Consider the following 17886-nt stretch of genomic DNA (forward strand, 5'->3'; position numbering starts at 1 on the left):
ACCTTTATAAATGATTATCTTCCTCAGTACTGATGAGGCAGTTTCACATTGCTGCTCAATTTATTTACTCAGGAGACCAATTTATTTCACTACCTCTGTACTAACTGTTTGCATTGACATCTAGGTCTGCTTTGAGCAAGCAACTGTGACAAGTTGTTTATTGAACTGTAAACAGGTATTGTCTGAAGCTAAACAACGGCTTTATCTAATTAGGAGACCCTGGGCATCATCTTAGCCCCATGTGGCTATCCTAACCCAGCCTAGCATCTCCTGCAGACTTCCGTGCCTTTTAAAATCTTGCTCACAGTAAAACCCTCCATCACAAAATGAAGAATAATTCTTATTTTGTCCTGTAACTGTACATACTGGTGTTTTGTGCAAAAAAAAGGACTGACTGCAATAAACTGTGTGAGTTCGGCCCAATTTAGAATGGTTGAATAAGAAAAGGAAAACATGAATGAGATATAAAAAGAAAAGGATGAATAAAGATGAACTGGGTCTGTTGCCTAGGCTGTAAAAAGGCCTTATATAAATTAGAAAGCATTTTCCTCCCAAAGGGGAACTTAGTGAAATGATGGCGATGTCAGTTTTCAAACAAAAATACAGGTATGATTATGGAAAGCACAACAGGAGAGCTGAAGGAAGAACAGTTAATTTTTTGGACTCAGATTGAAATAGAGCAGGTGGAAAAGCACTTGGGAGTCCTCATCTTAGCCGCCATTGCTTTGTGTCTGAAGATGCTAATTGAGCACAGCAATCAATGTCTTTTGTTTTTAGCTGTCAGCACTTTCCTGAAGGGCTTTGCCCAATACTAGAGGGAGGAACTCTTAACGAAGCTTCACTTTTCGGTAGCTATTATTATTACAGTTTCCTCTTGGAAGGAAAGAATTAATTGCTATTTTGAAAGAAAAAAAAAGCCACTGCCATGAAGTTTTCAAATGTGAGGCCAAATGTAGATCACTTTCTTAAAAAAAGAAAAAATGGCCAAGGGCTACCCCATTGCTATACATCACAGAGAAAAAGGATATAAAAGTGAGCAGGGTGATGAGGTATTTCTTTCAGTTGCAATATAGACATTATGTTTATTTTATCATAAAGCCAGATTTCCACATGCCTTTTGTCTCTCCCCAGGCATTGAGAGTTGCTTTCTTGGTTGCTTCCTTAACGATTTGTGTAATTGGTTTCACTCGCTGAGGCCCAATTGGTGGGTTCATTGTGAGTGTCTCATGAAATATGAATCTATTTAAAAATTAATAGTAAATCAATATTAATTCAATCAAATATTTTAATCTGAGGTATAAATATTTTATACCTTCACACAGACATGCAGATTTCAAAAGCTGTTTTCATGTTTCTGACAGGCTGTCCAGTTTTGCCACGACGACATTGAAATTATTCTTCCTTGCATGGTGTGCCAGCTCTGGGCTCTCTCAGGAGGAGCTGCCCAGGTCAATGGTTATGTTTATTCAAACTGCTGAAGGAATGCAAATGAGATGCTTGCTACAGAAGAACACAGGAAAGTTTATCTTGTTTAATCGAGTTTATAGTTTCTCGTGTCTCTGCCTGGAATAGACTTAAAGGGAGTCTCATGCAATCTTAGAGGTTAATCCTTGTTCACACCAGGTTTGACTCATATCAGCCCTGGCGTGCTGTGGTACCTGAAGGCTTCCCTGACAAGGGGCTCTAAAGAGATGGACTGCCACCGATCTAGCTGAAATGAGCCAGTTGCACCTAGCTGATAAAACCAGAGATTTACTGGAGCAGACAGGCCAGAGCTTAAACAGGCTTCTCTCTCTATTGAAACCCCTTCTGTCACTTGAATCAGTCATCTTCCCTGTCAGGCGGCATCAGCTAAAACAATAGAGTGGCGTCAGAGTTTAGCTGAAAAGAAGGAGATGTCAGACAACAGATAAGAGAGCCTTATTCTGATCCGTGGGGTTTGGTCTGCTTGCAGTTCCCCGCCTGAATTCTAAGAGGGTGGTTCCTACTCCAGGTGTAGAATAAAGCCATAAAGCCTTTAGAGCTCAGGTAATGATAATGAATTAGGAGGGGAAAAATGGTTTCAGTACTGATTTAATACAAGAAATGCTAGGTAATGGCTAAAAAAATAATTTTTCTCCTGTTGGGGTTTCTACCTTCATTTGTCTTTAATATATCTATGCTGCTTGATGCCTAAGCTATATTGGTGGACAGAAATAAGCTCCCAAGGAGGAAAATGTAAGCTGAACACATTAAAAATTCATTGGCTATGGTTTCTTCTTCAGGGAGTGATGGTAAATGAGGCAATTGAATTACTGAATGTTTTCTGTGCATGGCCCAAGCCCTGGAGAAAAAGTCTACCCAGGTTAGAATAGCCCCAAACTAGAAAGCAGACGTTATGGACACAGTGGAGGATTTAAATAAGATGCCTAACAGACAAGACTTGAGTCCTTTACATCTCTGTGGGTCCCCAGAGTCCTGCATAGAGTCTTGCATGTAGTAGGCCCTCAACATACATTTTGCTGAAGGGATGAATATTTAGATATTCAGTTTTGACCATTATTTAATTTGCCTTTGCAGTATTCTCTGGACACAAAATATGTATATTTCAAAACTGTGCCCTAAAATGATATATATGCTTAACTTTTCAGAAATTTATTGTTGTATTTTCATTTTAGAAGAGAAGGCTGCAACTTTGTAGAAATGTATTGTTACTGCTTATTGAAGCTAAGGGAATGTCACTGCTCCCATCAGGCCCCATCAGGGCTCTCTTTTCTGTGTGTGGGAGGGTACCAGGAACAAAGGTTTCTTCTAAGGTGCCCCCTGGCACTGACAGTGCTCTTCTCTTCCATTTTCCCTTATCTGGTAAGGTGCTTTATTTCTGAATGTATCTGAGTGGGTTCTCTGGCCTTCTTTCATAAGCCTATTGAGTGGGAGGTGTGGATCAGTACATGTGGAAAGGGCCTGAGTCTGCTGCCAAATCAAGAGGGGGCCTTGATAGGTTGACCAACTGTTCTGTTTTGCCCAAGACTGTACTAATTTTGGTACTGAAGTTTCCACATCTTTGGAAATCCCTGAGTTCTGAGCAGAGACAGGGCACTTGATATGTCACGTCTTGGACTTTTATGTTGTTCTGGGTTTCAGGTAAATGCTGAATTCCTGGAAGTGACATGGGTTTGAAGATTGAAAAGGACTGATACGTTTCTGATTTTTCTAATAATAATATGTAAAATGACAGTCGTATAGTTTAGAGATCACTCACCTGGTGGTCTTTGCAAGCTCCATTCAGACTCACAAACCACATTTAGAATCCATTTACCAGAAGGATCCAGCTGAGGAACCACAGCTTGACTGGCACAGTGGGGTGAGCAATTCTCTTCTGTCAGAGGACACGAGAGCTCAGTGGTAGAGCGAAGTTTCAAACTCAATGTCGTTGCCTTGCTTCTAACCACTGTGCTACGGGCACTCTGCAGTTAACAGTGATGGAGGTGATTAGTCAAAGTGTGATTACTTTTACTGGAGTTGTTTATTTGTATTTTTCCAATCAGTTATGACTCTCTTAAGGGCAAGAATCTGGCCTATTCAACCTTGCATTCTCCCTGGGACCTAGTGGCTTCTGTGCTATAGGACATTCTTTTGGCTTATTGAGGGGGTGGCCTAGCCTCCTGAATGTGGATGTTGATATATAAGAGCCTCATCATTGAACAGCCTTCCTTCTCACTTCCCCCTCCTCTCCATCTTCTTTTTCCTACCATCACCTTTGGAGTTTACCCTGTCTGTCTCTCATGGAAAGTGGATGGAGGAAACATTATTTACATGGGGATAAAAAAGTCAGGCCTTCCTAATTCTTGCTGTGTGTGTAGGTGTCTAGATGTGTGTGCACACACTTTTGTAGATAGGCAAGATGAGGGAGACATAAAGCCTTATTCAGATTTATGTATCTTTTTATGTAGACAGATTTTAATACTCAGGAACTTATCTATTTCTTCAAAACCACCCAGATTTACTAGGAGGACAAAAAATGTATTGCCCTGTTGCCTAAAAGCAGCTGTTCCAGATGTGTGAAGAGAGGCCATATGCAAACATCCCAAAGGTGTGACACTTTAAAGGATGACGCTTTATTTAACTCTAAATGTTTGGATTTCTAAGAATTTAATTTCTTCATTTCTTTTGAACTAGAAAGCAGTATAGCATATTAGGAAAAATCGGAGTGGTGTAAATGCTGATATTGCTGTGATCTTAGTCAGAAAAATTAAACTTCTGAACTTTATTTTCTTCAACTAGGAAGTGGTATGTCTAGCTTGTAGGGTTTTTGTAAGGTAGAAGTATTGTTTGAAGTAATAATTTCTGGCACATCATGATGACTCTAGAAATAGTAGCTATTAAAAGTAAGAAAGAACTTAGTTTAGCTTAAGAAAGTGCTTTCAAATATTAGCACTGCCCAGCAATGAATGAGCTCCACGTCATTGAAGCCATTGAAAACAAGGCCAAATCATTATCTCTCTGGGATGCAGTAGAGGGAATTTCTATGCAGTGTAGAGAATTCCATTATTTAATAGATTATATGAAGGGTTGAGAAAGTCTCACCTAAATTTCTCTTAATAAAAATACTGAAATTTTTTTAAAAAACCACTTGTTGATAGTTTTTATGGTAGATAGATGAAATTGGTAGGACTCAGAGAAGAATCTTATTCCCAGAATGGGAAGACCAGGTGTGATGCTCCTTTTAAGATGATATTCCCCCTGTCCTGGCATTGTTGGAAGGAGGTGGTGAAGAGAATAAGGAACCTGGATGTCTTTCTTCCACTTTGTCATGGCCCCCTGTCTTCTTCAGTTCTAGCCCTAGGATTTTTTCTACTGTCAGAGGAATAGGGAAGGACTTTCACAGTGCATGGTCACTTAGCCAACATCCCAGGAAGCACTTTGTGAAGGGAGTGGTTATTCTGGGAAGGCTGGGAGAGTGGGTAAAAATTGTCTCCAATACAGTCTGTGCATTTGTTGCCTTAGCTTTGTTATGATGGTATTTGATGGGACTTCCAGTAGTTTTCCCCTTACACAGGGCTCAAGATAAATCTTGGATGACTTTTGGGTATTTGTATATGGTAAGAAGACAAGTGACCCCTTCATTAAAGTTAGTTTAAGGAACACAGTTTACCGAAGTTGGGCACTCTACATTCCCTAGATCAAGCTTGTCTAACCCATGGCCCATGGGCTGCATGTGGCCCAGGATGCCTTTGAATGTGGCTCAACATAAATCAGTAAACTTTCTGAAAACATTATGAGAATTTTTTGGTAATTTGTTTTTAGCTTGTTGGCCATCGTTGGTTTTAGTGTATTTTATTTATGGCTCAAGACAATTCTTCTTTTACCAATGTGGCTCAGGGAAGCCAAAAGGTGGTACAGCCCTGCCCTGGACTGTAAGCTATAGGACTGTTAGCTTACTGCCAGCAGCATTTTTCCTTTTGGTTTTAATACTAGAAAATGTAACTTCCTTTGAAAAGATGATGCTTTAAAGATTATTAATGAAGTTAAGACCTCAAGTTATCTATAGAAAATCTTTTTTTTTTTGCTGCAAGCTGCAACCCCTTATTCATAAGGTCAAAGTACCTCAAAAGGTGTCTGATAAAAGCACATTTCTACTGATGTTGCTTGATATGGTCTTTATTCACACAGAAATGGAGTTCACAATTAACATGATGCATTAATTATGTCCATCTCAATAGCAATTAAAAAATTTTTTTTGAAAAGGAACAAATTAATATTTCTTATAAACATATACACAGTAATTCTTAACAAAATATAAGCATATCAAATACAGCAATATAGAAAAAGAATAATACATTTTTGGTTTAACATTAAATTCACACAATACAATTTACATATTAATTTAAGGAGAAAAATTATGTGACAGTTCAACAGGTGCAGAAAAAGCGTTTATCAATTCATGATAAGAACTCTGCAAAGGCCGGGCGCAGTGGCTCAAGCCTGTAATCCCAGCACTTTGGGAGGCCGAGGTGGGTGGATCGCGAGGTCAAGAGATCGAGACCATCCTGGTCAACATAGTGAAACCCCGTCTCTACTAAAAAAATATATAAAAAATTAGCTGGGCATGGTGGCGCGTGCCTGTAATCCCAGCTACTTAGGAAGCTGAGGCAGGAGAGTTGCCTGAACCAAGGAGGCAGAGGTTGCGGTGAGCCGAGATCATGCCATTGCACTCCAGACTGGGAAATAAGAGCGAAACTCTGTCTCAAAAAAAAAAAAAAAAACTCTGCAAAATAAAAAGAAGGAAAAATTCTCAGTCTAATGAAAGGCATGTACAAAAATTCTAGAGCTTATGTTATTCTTAGTGGTGAAATGCCAAATGTACTTCCTCAAAGAGAAGTTACAGACATGGGTGTCTACTCTTTATTTTATTTTATTTTTTAATTTCTTTAAGGTTTACTTAAATATTAATCTATATGGAATTAATATCTTTGTGTGTGTGTGTGTGTGTGTGAAAATGGCCAATATGCCCAAAATGATTTGTAGATTCAATGCTATTTCCATTAAGGTACTACTGACTTTCTTCACAGAATTAGAAAAAACGACTTTAAATTTCATATGGAACCAAAAAAAGAGCCGGTATAGCCAAGACAATCCTAAGCAAAAAGAACAAAGCTGGAGGCATCACACTACCTGACTTCAAACTGTACTATAAGGTCACAGTAACCAACACAGATATATTGACCAATGGAACAGAACAGAAGCCTTAGCAATAATATTACCCATCTACAACTGTCTGATCTTTGACAATCCTGAAAAAAACAAGCAATGAGAAAAGGATTCCCTATTTAATAAATGGTATTGGGGAAAACTGGCTAGCCATATGCATAAAATGGAAACTGGGCCCCTTCTTTACATCTTATACAAAAGTTAACTCAAGATGGATTAAAGACTTAAAATCTAAAACCACAAAAACCCTAGAAGAAAACCTAGTCAATACCATTCAGGACATAGGCATGGGCAAAGATTTCATGACTAAAACACCAAAAGCAATGGCAACAAAAGCCAAAATTAACAAATGGTATCTCATTAAACTTCTGCTCAACAAAATAAACTACCATCAGAGTGAAGAGGGGCAACTTACAGAATGGGAGAAAACTTTTCCAATCTATCCACCTGACAAAGGTCTAATATCCAGAATCTATAAAGGACTTGAACAAATTTATAAGAAAAAAAACAAAAAAACCCTGTCAAAAAGTGGGCAAAAGATATGAACAGACATTCCTCAAAAGAAGACATTTATGTGGCCAAGAAATGTATGAAAAAAATCTCATCATCACTGGTCATTAGAGAAATGCAAATCAAAACCACAGTGAGATACCATCTCATACCCATTAGAATGGCACTCATTAAAAAGTTAGGAAATAACAGATGCTGGAGAGAATGAGGAGACATAGGAACACTTTTACACTGTTGGTGGGAGTGTAAATTAGTTCAACCATTGTGGAAGACAGTGTGTCAATTCCTCAAGGAGCTAGAACCAGAAATAGCATTTGACCCAGCAATCCCATTACTGGATATATACCCAAACGAATATAAATCATTCTACTATAAAGACACATGCACACATATGTTTATTGTAGCACTGCTTACAACAGCAAAGACTTGGAACCAACCCAAATGCCTGTCAATGATAGATTGGATAAAGAAAATGTGGCACATATACACCATGGAATACTATGCAGCCATTAAAAAAGGATGAGTTCATGTCCTTTGCAGGGACATGGATGAAACTGGAAACCATCATCCTCAACAAACTAACGCAGGAACAAAAAGCTAAACACATCATCTTCTCATTCATAAGTGGGAGTTGGACAATGAGAACACATGGACATAGGGAGGGGAACATCACACACCAGGGCCTGCCATGGGATGGGGGTGAGGAGAGGAAGAGCATTAGGACAAATACCTGTTAAAACCTAGATGACTGGTTGACGGGTGCAGCGGACCACCATGGCACATGTATACCCACGTAACAAACCTGCACGTTCAGTACATGTACCCCAGAACTTAAAGTAAAATTTAAAAATTTAAATATAATTAAATTTGAAGCATAAAATAATTTCCTTTAAAACATACCTGGATTCTTAAATTTCCCAAAATGTTTTTTGAGGAAAAAAACTTTTTGTTGTTGTTGTTTGACTAAATTTTTTTTTGCTATTTGACTGAATCTAAGGTATTTGAAAATTACTCAGGACGACTTTGTCAAGATCTAATAAATTTCTACTTAAAATAATGTCTTAGTTTCTCTGATACAAGTTGTAATGGAGTTTTCAGTCTGGGTTTTTCTATTTACCCTCAAGTTTTCCTTCTCTTTAATCTGGTGACTTCCATCTTAATGGAATTTTAGTCAGATTTTTATTAAAATATAAACTAGAATTACTTTCCTTTCATATTTTTAACTAAAAAGATGTACAGAGATGGGATTCCAAATGGATACTGGAAATCAGAAGATAAAAATAAATTTAATATCACTGATTTACAGTTACTTTGTATCAAGGATTGTAGGTTTTAAAACTATTATATACTATAGAAGATTTATTAGTTGAACATTTTGTTTTTTTTGGGGGGGTTTTTTGCTTAGGGTTCATTCGGGAAAATAATAGAATCTGCTGTCAGTATTTCAACAGAAAGAATGCAATATTAAAAATTGCTTTCACGGATTATATAAGGGCTCTAAGGTCATGCAAGAGATGGTGTGGCATGCCAAGTAGTAATAAGAACAAAACCCACTACCGTCCCTAGGCCTAGGACAACAGGAGCAGGTGGTGTTACCAGGATCTAGAAGCTGGGCTATCTGGTGGGAGATGAAACCATAGCAGAGAGGGACTGTCTAGTAGCATCTCCAGAGCCACCGAGAAGACTTAGTCCCTAGAGATTCTACCCCAAGGAGTCTTAGAAATGTTGTTTGCTTTGATTGTAAGAGAGCAAAAAGAAAAAAGGAAAAGTAGTAAATTTGTCGGAGAACAGGAGAACATACAGGCAAATGGTTGGGACAATGGGAACCAGAACAGATGCTGTTTGATGCATAAAGATATAGAACCTTTCAGTACCAGAGAGGAGACAGCTTCTTTATTTTCAGTGTACATCTTGGACGACATCTTTAAAATGGTAGCTTGCACTGATTTCTCCTTCTTTAGGCCTTATTTTATAAGGTATAATGTAACCCATTCATAATGGGTATGAAATAAACAGTTTAATCCCAAGTGTCTGTGGTTATGTTGTCATGCTTAAAAGTGCGAGACACCGAGCGTTGTGCTTAACTTAGATAATGCTCTCTTTATCCTAGTCATCTGGGAACTGAAGAGATCACCGACTAGCAAGCATATTCATTCCTCAAAGACACAGGCCAGATTCACCCGGAATCACTCAACAGAGAGGTAAGGCACAATGAAAATGGACAAACTATTTGCAGGCAGAAAGGCAGCAGGCATTCTATACACTGACAGGACAAGCCTGCTTCAGCACTTTTGCAGGTCTGAATTATAGCTGGTAGGAAGAGGATGAGCTGGAGCCATAGAGATACAGTTATTGGAAACTTGAAACTTACAGTGTAAACATTCAACAATTGCTGACAGAAGAAAAAGAGGATCCAGACAGAATCAGGACATGAACATTTTTCTTAAAGGTTCATTGGTTCCCTAGTGGGAAAAGAGAGGAAGGCAGTGCCTGAACTTGCTTCTTTGTTTCTACTTTTAAAGATAATTTGACTACTTACTTCATTCATGCATTCAACAAATATGTGTTACATTTTTGCTCTGTGCCAGGATAAAATGATAAATTGGATGTAAGTGGCCCTTGCCCTCTGAGAGCTTATAGTCTAGAGGAAGATGCTAACTAGTGACCAGAAACTCCAGAAAAATTGAACAGTTGTTAGAATGGACAAAGCGAGGACTTCTAGGTTCTTATGTTGAAGGAGTACCTAATCCAGGTGGAGTGAGAAAAAGGCGTTGAAAGATTAGAGGGAAAAAGCCCACAATATTAAGCTTTGCAGGATGAGTAGGGATTGTTCAGGAAAAGGGTAATTGGGAAGAATAATCTAAGCAAAAGAATAGCATACCATATACAAATTCTTGCCAGCAAGGAGAGCACAGTGTTTTTGAGGATATAAAATAAATTCAAAATGGCTGGTAGATAGATGGTCATGTATGAAGCGGCATGATAGAAACCAGTGAGGTAAGCAGGCTTCAGGTCTTCATAAAGTATATTGAGGAGTTTATATTTAACCCATTCATTCGTTTATCCATCTACACAGCCCTTCAACAAATAGTTTTCAGGTCTATATGCTAGGTACCTGGCATAAAATTGTGAATGAGAAAGACAAAACCTCTCCTCTTCTCTCACAGAACCCAATAGTCTATGCAGGGAAATCATTTAAAAAGCAGTTTTAGTAAAGCACAAAAGGTTCTATGAGAAGGCAGCTATGCTGCAAGGTGGTTGCTGTGCAAACATGCAGTAGAGGCACTGAATCTAATTTTGTTAGCAGGGAGGAGGATGGTGGTGGGGAGAGATAAGGAAGATGATCCGGAAGAAATGACATTTAACCTAAGACCTGAAGAATTGTTAGGAGTTGGTAGTTAGAGAGATTGAGGTAGTGGTTCTCTAAACAGGGAAGAGCATGTGCAAAAAGCTGGAAGCAAGAAAGAACATGCCTCATCTGAAGACGTAAAAGAATTTCTCTATGGCTAAAGGAGTGTATATATGTTAAGGGTAGTGAGAAGGAACATTTAGAGCATTGAGTAAGATTACTGGGCATGTATATGAAGAAATTTAAGAGTTGTTAACAGATTCCCTATATATTAGCAATTATTATTTAAATGTAGCTGAGAAAAAAATCGTCAGCAAAAGTATTAATGATGGTAACAGTGAACACATATGAAGCATTATGACTTGTACCAAAGCTTCTATTTTGAGTCACTGCAGAACCTGACTCTTGCAGTTCTGTGCTCCTTTCACTGCATTATACCATTTCTAGAAACTTCATTCACTGTGTGATCATAACTCTGTTGAAAACTTTTCTCTCCCTTTAGGCTTCTCAATCCATCTTTCCTGCACTTATACACAGGAGACAAGTGTTTAGCTCGGCTCCAGCCAGTAGACAGCCTGGTGATGTGCCGTTCAGTAGCAGAATCTCTGAATGAGTGCCTAGAGCTAGGGTCTTCCTACCAGTGTTTGAGGAGGAGCAGTGGCTGCCCAAGTCTGGGTTCTTTTTTTCTGACACCCTTGTTCTTAATCTTACTTGCTTTATTTCCAGTGTATTCTTGTACTTTCCCTATTCTCGTCTTTTAAAGTTCTTCCTATTCAAAGGATTACTTGCTTCCCAATGCTTCTGGATCATTCCATTCTGCACATACTGTATTGGATAACGTATTGACATGTTACAATGCAATTTTATGATTTTATGGACATGCACGTAAGTTTCTCAGCATGCTGGCCACAGTAAACACATTCCCATCAGTAAAGGCACAGTGCATGGACAGCCTAGATGTTAGCTAGTTTAAGAAACTCTCTAAACCTTAGTTAAATGACCTAACGTGCTACTTTGGAATTACCATAATGCCTTCGGGAAAGACATTTATCTGGCTATGTTTAATTTTCTACGGCAATAGCTTCAAGAAAAAATACTGAAGGAGGATTTATTTGCTCAATACTTTCTGTGGTGATATTTTTATTTTGTATTAAACATACCTGCAATATAAATTCAGGGCTTCCTCAGTTCATCATAGTTTAGGTATATTTAAAATATCACGTGCTATCAATGTAAGTCTGAAACTTGTTTACTGAATTTCTTCCTGAGCTGAGTCCAGACACTCTTTAACTTAGAATAAATTGCACATGCAGAATGAAGATAAAATGCCAACATTCAGAGCAGGGCAAGTAAATATTGTCATGAGCAGGGCTGAAATAGAGAAAGGAGCATTGGGCTTGGAGTGAGAAAAAGTGGGTCTGCAACTCAACTTTTCTATTTAGTGGCAGTGGGACCTGGGATAAACCTGAACCTTGCTTTTCTCACACAAAATTGGCACGATGGATTCATGCCTTGCTTTCCTGTATTTATTCATTTGTGATTTCATTCACTTATGAAAAAATATTTGCGCCTTATAGAATGAGTTAGAGAGGACTCCCCCTCCTCAATTTTTTTTTTTTTTGAATTCTTTCAGTAGGGATGGTACCAACTCTTCTTCATACATTTGATAGAATTCTGCTGTGAATCCATTGGGTCCTGGGTTTTTTTCTGGTTGGTAAGCTTTTTATTACTGATTCAATTTTGGAACTCATTGTTGGTCTTTTCAAGAATTCAGTTTCTTCCTGGATCAGTCTTGGGAGGTTGTACGTGTCCAGGAATTTATCTGTTTCTTCTAAGTGTTCTAGTTTGGGTGCATAGACGTGTTTATAGTAGTCTTTGAGGGTTTCTTTTTATTTCTGTGGGGTTGGCAGTAATTCCTTTTGTCATTTCTGATTGTATTTGTTTGGATTTTTTTTCTTTATTAGTCTAGCTGATGGTGTACCAATCTTGTTCTTTCAAGAAACAAATTCCTGATTAGTTGATCTTTTCTATGGTTTTTAATGTCTCAATTTCCTTTAGTTCAGTTCTGATTTTGGTTATTTCTTGTCTTCTGCTAGCTTTGGGGTTGGTTTGCTCTTGTTTCTCTAGTTCCTCTAGGTTTGATGTTAGATTGCTAATTTGAGATCTGTCTAACTTTCTGATGTGTGTGTTTAGTGCTACAAACTTCCCTCTTAACACTACTTTAGCTGTGTCTCACAGGCTTGGACATGTTGTGTATTTATTATCATTTGTTTCAAAGAATTTCTTGATTTTGGCTTTAATTACGTTGTTTACCCAAAAGTCACTCAGGAGCATGTTGTTTACTTTCCATGTAATTGCATGATTTTGAGCAATTTTCTTAGTGAGGCCAGCATCATCCTGATATCAAAACCTGGCAGAAGCACAATACAAAAAGGAAACTTCAGGCCAATATCATTGATAAATATGAATGCAAAAGGCCTTAACAAAATACTAGCAAACTGAATCCAGCAGCTTATCTAAAAGCTATCCACGATGATCAAGTAGGCTTTATCCCTGGGATGCAATGTTGGTTCAACATATGCAAATCAACAAATGTGATTAATCACACACACAGAATTAAAAACAAAAACCACATGATCATCTCAATAGATGCAGAAGAGATTTCTGATAAAAATTAAATATTCCTTCATGTTATAAACCTTCAAAAAACTAAGCTTTGAAGCAACATACCTCAAAATAATAAGAGCCATTCACGACAAACCCACAAGCAACATCATACTGAATAAGCAAAAGCTGGAAGTGTTCCCCTTGAGAACTGAAACAAGACAAGATGTCCACTCTCACCATTCTTATTCAACATAGTACTGGAAATCCTAGCCAGAGCAATCAGACAAGAGAAAGAAACAAAAGGCATTCAATAGGAAGAGATTATTTGATTCTATACTTAGAAAAATTCACAGTGTCTGCTCAAAAGCTCCTAGATGTGATAAGCAACTTTGGCAATGTTTCAGGCATACAAAATTATTGTACAAGAATCAGTACCATTTCTATACACCAGCAACATCCAAACTGAGAGCCAAATTAAGAATGCAATCCCATCCTCAACAGCCACAAAAAGAACAGAATACCCAGGAATACAGCTAACTATGGCTGCTCAAAGAAATCAGAGATAATACAAACAAATTAAAAAATATTCCATGGTCATGGATAGGAAGAACCAATATCATTAAAATGGCTATACTGCCCAAAGCAATTTACAGATTCATTACTTTTCCTATCAAGTTACCAAAGACATTCTTCACAAATTATAAAAAACTGTTTTAAAACTCATATGGCACCAAAGAATAGCTTGAATAGCCAAGGAAATCCTAAGAAAAAGAGTAAAACTAGAGGCATCATCTTCCTTCACTTCAAACTATACTACAAGGCTACAGTAACCAAAACAGCTTGGTACTGATACAAAAACAGACATATAAACCAATGAAACAGAATAGAGAGACAAGAAATAAAGCTGCACACCTACAAACATCTGACCTTTGACAAACTCAACAAAAACAAGCAAAAGGAAAAGGATTCTCTATTCAATAAATAATACTGGGATAACTGGTTAGCCATATGCAGAAGATTGAAGCTGGACCCCTTCTTTACATCATATACAAAAATCAACTCAAGATGGATTAAGTACCTAAATGTACAACCTAAAACTATAAAAACCCTGGAAGATGATTTAGGAAACACTATTCTCCACATAGGCTCTGGCAAATATTTCATAGGGAAGATGCCAAAAGCAGTTACAACAAAAACAAAAATGGACAAATGGGACCTAATTAAACTAAAGAGCTTCTGCACAGCAAAAGAAACTATCAATAAACAGACAACTTACCAAATAGGAGAAAATATTTTCAAACTATACATCTGACAAAAGTCTAATATCTGGAATCTATAAGGAACTTAAATTAACAAGCAAAACACAACCCCATTAAAACATGGGCAAAGACATGAGCAGACATTTTTTCAAAAGAAGACATATGCATTGCCAACAGCATATGAAAAAAAATACTTAACGTTACTAATCATTAGAGAAATGCAAATCAAAACCACAATGAGATAGCATCTCTTGCTAGTCAGAATGGCCATTACTAACATGTCGAAAATAGCAGATACTGTAAAGATTGTAGAGAAAAGGGAACACTTATACACTGCTAGTGGGAATGTAAATTAGTTCAGCCATTGTGGAAAGCATGAGGCGATTTCTCAAAGAATTTAAGGCAGAAGTACCATTTTGGTCCCAGCCATCACGTTACTGGTTATATAAAGACACATGCACATGTCTGTTTATCACAGCACAATTCACAATAGCAAAGTCATAGAAGCAATCTAAATGCCCACCAATGGTAGACTGGATTAAAAAAATCTGGTAAATACACACAGCCATACAAAAGATGAGCTCATGTCCTTTGCAGCAACATGGATGGAGCTGGGGCCATAATCCTAAGCTAACTAGTGCAGGAACAGAAAACCAAATATCACATGTTCTCACTTATAAATGGGAGCTAAACATTGAGTATGCATGGACACAAAAGAGGGAACAACAGACACCAGGGCCCTCCTGGTGGAAGAGGATTGAAGAAATACCTATGGGGTACTATGCTTATTGCTGAGGTGACAAAATAATCCGTGCGCCAAGCCCCATGATGTGCAATTTACCTATATAGAAAACCTACACACATTCCCCTGAATCCTAAAATAAAAGTGAAAAAAAAATTTACTGAATGCCTACTATGGGCTAGGCATTTTGGTAGGTAACCAACAAAGTCCCTGCCCTCATATTTTGTTGTAGAAGTTGAATGGGGTGATCATACCAAGTGTTGTCATTTATTAAGTGCCTAATATGTGCCATGAACTTTACATTATTATTTCCATTATACATATGATACGGACTTACATATATTACTTCAGTCAGTCTTCTCATAAACCTGTTTTGAGTAGTTACTGCCAATGTGCATATAAGGTAACTGAATTAAAATTTAAAAACTTGTCAAAGTTAGATAACTTATAAGGGGTTTGACTGGGATTTGAGCCAAGATGGATCTGATTCGGAAAACACTGATTTTTCCAAGACAACATGTCAATATAAAAGTTCTTTACAAACATAAAAAGTGCAGTATAGAAATAAAATAGTGTTTATTGTTATTGTTATCCACACATATATATGTGATTGTAAAATAAAAACAGACCAAAGCCAAAACCAAGACAGGAATTAGAGGCTTAGCCCCTTAGTCAGGGGCTTTCACTATGGAAATTCTCATTATAATGTTTTTGATTTCTGGTTTTGCAATTTGAAATTTCCATTCTTTTTTTTCCCTGTGGTCCCACATTGTTGCTATTCTTTTCTGTCTGCAGATCATGGCTGGGCTTTTGGTAAGCACGTAATTTTTAAAAAATGGAAATGGTTTCATTCCAATGAATCATTGTGTCAAGAAGGTTGTGTACCTCCTTGATGATGAAAATGCCAATTTCTCATAAAAAGGCAAAAACCCTCATTTCAAAAGGTTGAAAATAATGTTATTTAACTAATTTCAAATGGCTACTTTTAGGTCACTGAAAATGTTCAAATATAAGAATAATCTCTGGAGTCTGTAACATTTTCATTTGATTCAGGAATAGATAAACTTTAATTCATTTTAACCTCTTGCCTTTTGGTATTTGGCTCTTCTGACAGGAAGTGTCTGTCCACGGTGAGATTTGTCTTAGTGCTATGGCCTGCTTAATCAGGAATCTGTTTTCATTATACCCTTGAAAGCTGAAGAAACTTCCAATTTTTGACACAAAGTATATACAATCCTATACAATATACAGACTTACTGAACATTTTCTTGAAATGTAACAGACATAAAGTATTGTAAAAATCAGTATATTTTTAATAGAATAGAACATTACCCATACCTAAAAGCTTCATTCATGCCCTCTTTCAAGTATACCATCCGCAAAGCTAATAGTTCTTCTATTTCTATTAAATAGATTAGTCTCGTCTGCTTTTGGATTATAAGTAGAGAGAAACAGAATTCTATAATATATACCTTTTTGTGTCTGGTTTGATTCACTCAACATTATGTTTATGAGATGTTGTTCCTGCGAAGTAGAAGTTTATCTTTATTGCTGTCTATTAGCCCATTTATCTCTTATTCATTCTATTTATACGTGAATTTGGTTTGTGTCTTCTTTGTGGCTGCTTTGGATATCTGTGTAAATGTCATTTGACACATGCATGCGTACATCTTTGGGGGGTGTATATCTGGGGGTGAAATTGCCTGGTATGAGAGTCTATTTTTTACTTTAGTAGATACCGTTAATTTTTCCAAGTGGTTTGAAAGTGGTTAAAATCCCACTAGCAATATTCGGGAACTTCAGTTTTTCTATAACCTTTCCAGGTTTTAAAATATTAACCATTCTGGTGGAATATAGAATTATAACATTATGATTTTAATTTGTATTTCCCCAGTGACTACTGAGATTGAACACTTTTTAATATTTTTACTGGCTATCTGTATGTCTTCTTTTGTAACGTGCTTTGTAGTAGTTTGAAAAATGTCTTCCCAAAGATGTCTATTTTCTAATTCCTGGAACATGTAAATATGGTCAGTTATGTGGCAAAGGGGAATTATGGTTGCAGATAGAATGAAGGTTGCTAATCAACTAAGGTTGCTAATCAACTGGCCATTAAACGGAGAGATTATTCTGGATTATAGACGTGAGTCTAGAGTAATCACGAGGGTCTTTAAAAGTAGAGAAGGGTCCTGGAAGAGAGAAACAGAGATGGCAGTTGAGAAGCATGCAGTCTAATATTTCTGGGCTATGAAGGTCACAGGAGAGGGCTGTGACCAAAAAACGCAGGCAACCTCCAGAAGCTGGAAAAGGCAAGGAAATGGATTCTCCCCTAGAGCCTCCAGAAGTAATGCAGGCCTGCTCACACCTTGATTTTAGCAGGGTGAAACTCAGTTCCTCCTTCTGAATTACAGCTCAGTAAAATAATACATTTGTGTTGCTTTCATCCACGAAGTATGTAGTAATTATAGCAACAATAAGAAATTGAAACATGTCTTCAAGTCTTTTGTCCATATTCTTATTGGGTCTTTTTGGTTTGTAAAGTTTTTTGATATATTATAGACATGAGCACTTTGTTAGCTTTGCTCAATATGTTCTTTTTTTCCAGCTTGAGGTATCATCAATAGATAAAATTACATATATTCGAGATATATTATGTTAAATATATATCCCTATCCCCAGGGATCTTCTAACTGAAAATTCATAGCATCTTATAACTGAAAATTTATAGC

General features: G+C 37.3%; 1 long non-coding RNA gene across 5 annotated transcripts in view; it reads left to right on the forward strand.

Annotated features, from left to right (window-relative positions):
• The window catches only part of LOC103794583 (uncharacterized), a 455426-nt gene that overhangs the window by 30526 nt on the left and 407014 nt on the right, over positions 1 to 17886 (forward strand). For all 5 annotated transcript variants that reach the window (XR_013520575.1, XR_013520576.1, XR_013520578.1 and 2 more), the window contains exons 4-5: positions 1362 to 1448; positions 9311 to 9401. This is a non-coding gene — a long non-coding RNA (uncharacterized LOC103794583). The remainder of the gene's footprint in view (positions 1 to 1361; positions 1449 to 9310; positions 9402 to 17886) is intronic.

This window comes from Callithrix jacchus, chromosome 7 (assembly GCF_049354715.1).
Source record: "Callithrix jacchus isolate 240 chromosome 7, calJac240_pri, whole genome shotgun sequence".
NCBI lineage: Eukaryota > Metazoa > Chordata > Mammalia > Primates > Cebidae > Callithrix > Callithrix jacchus.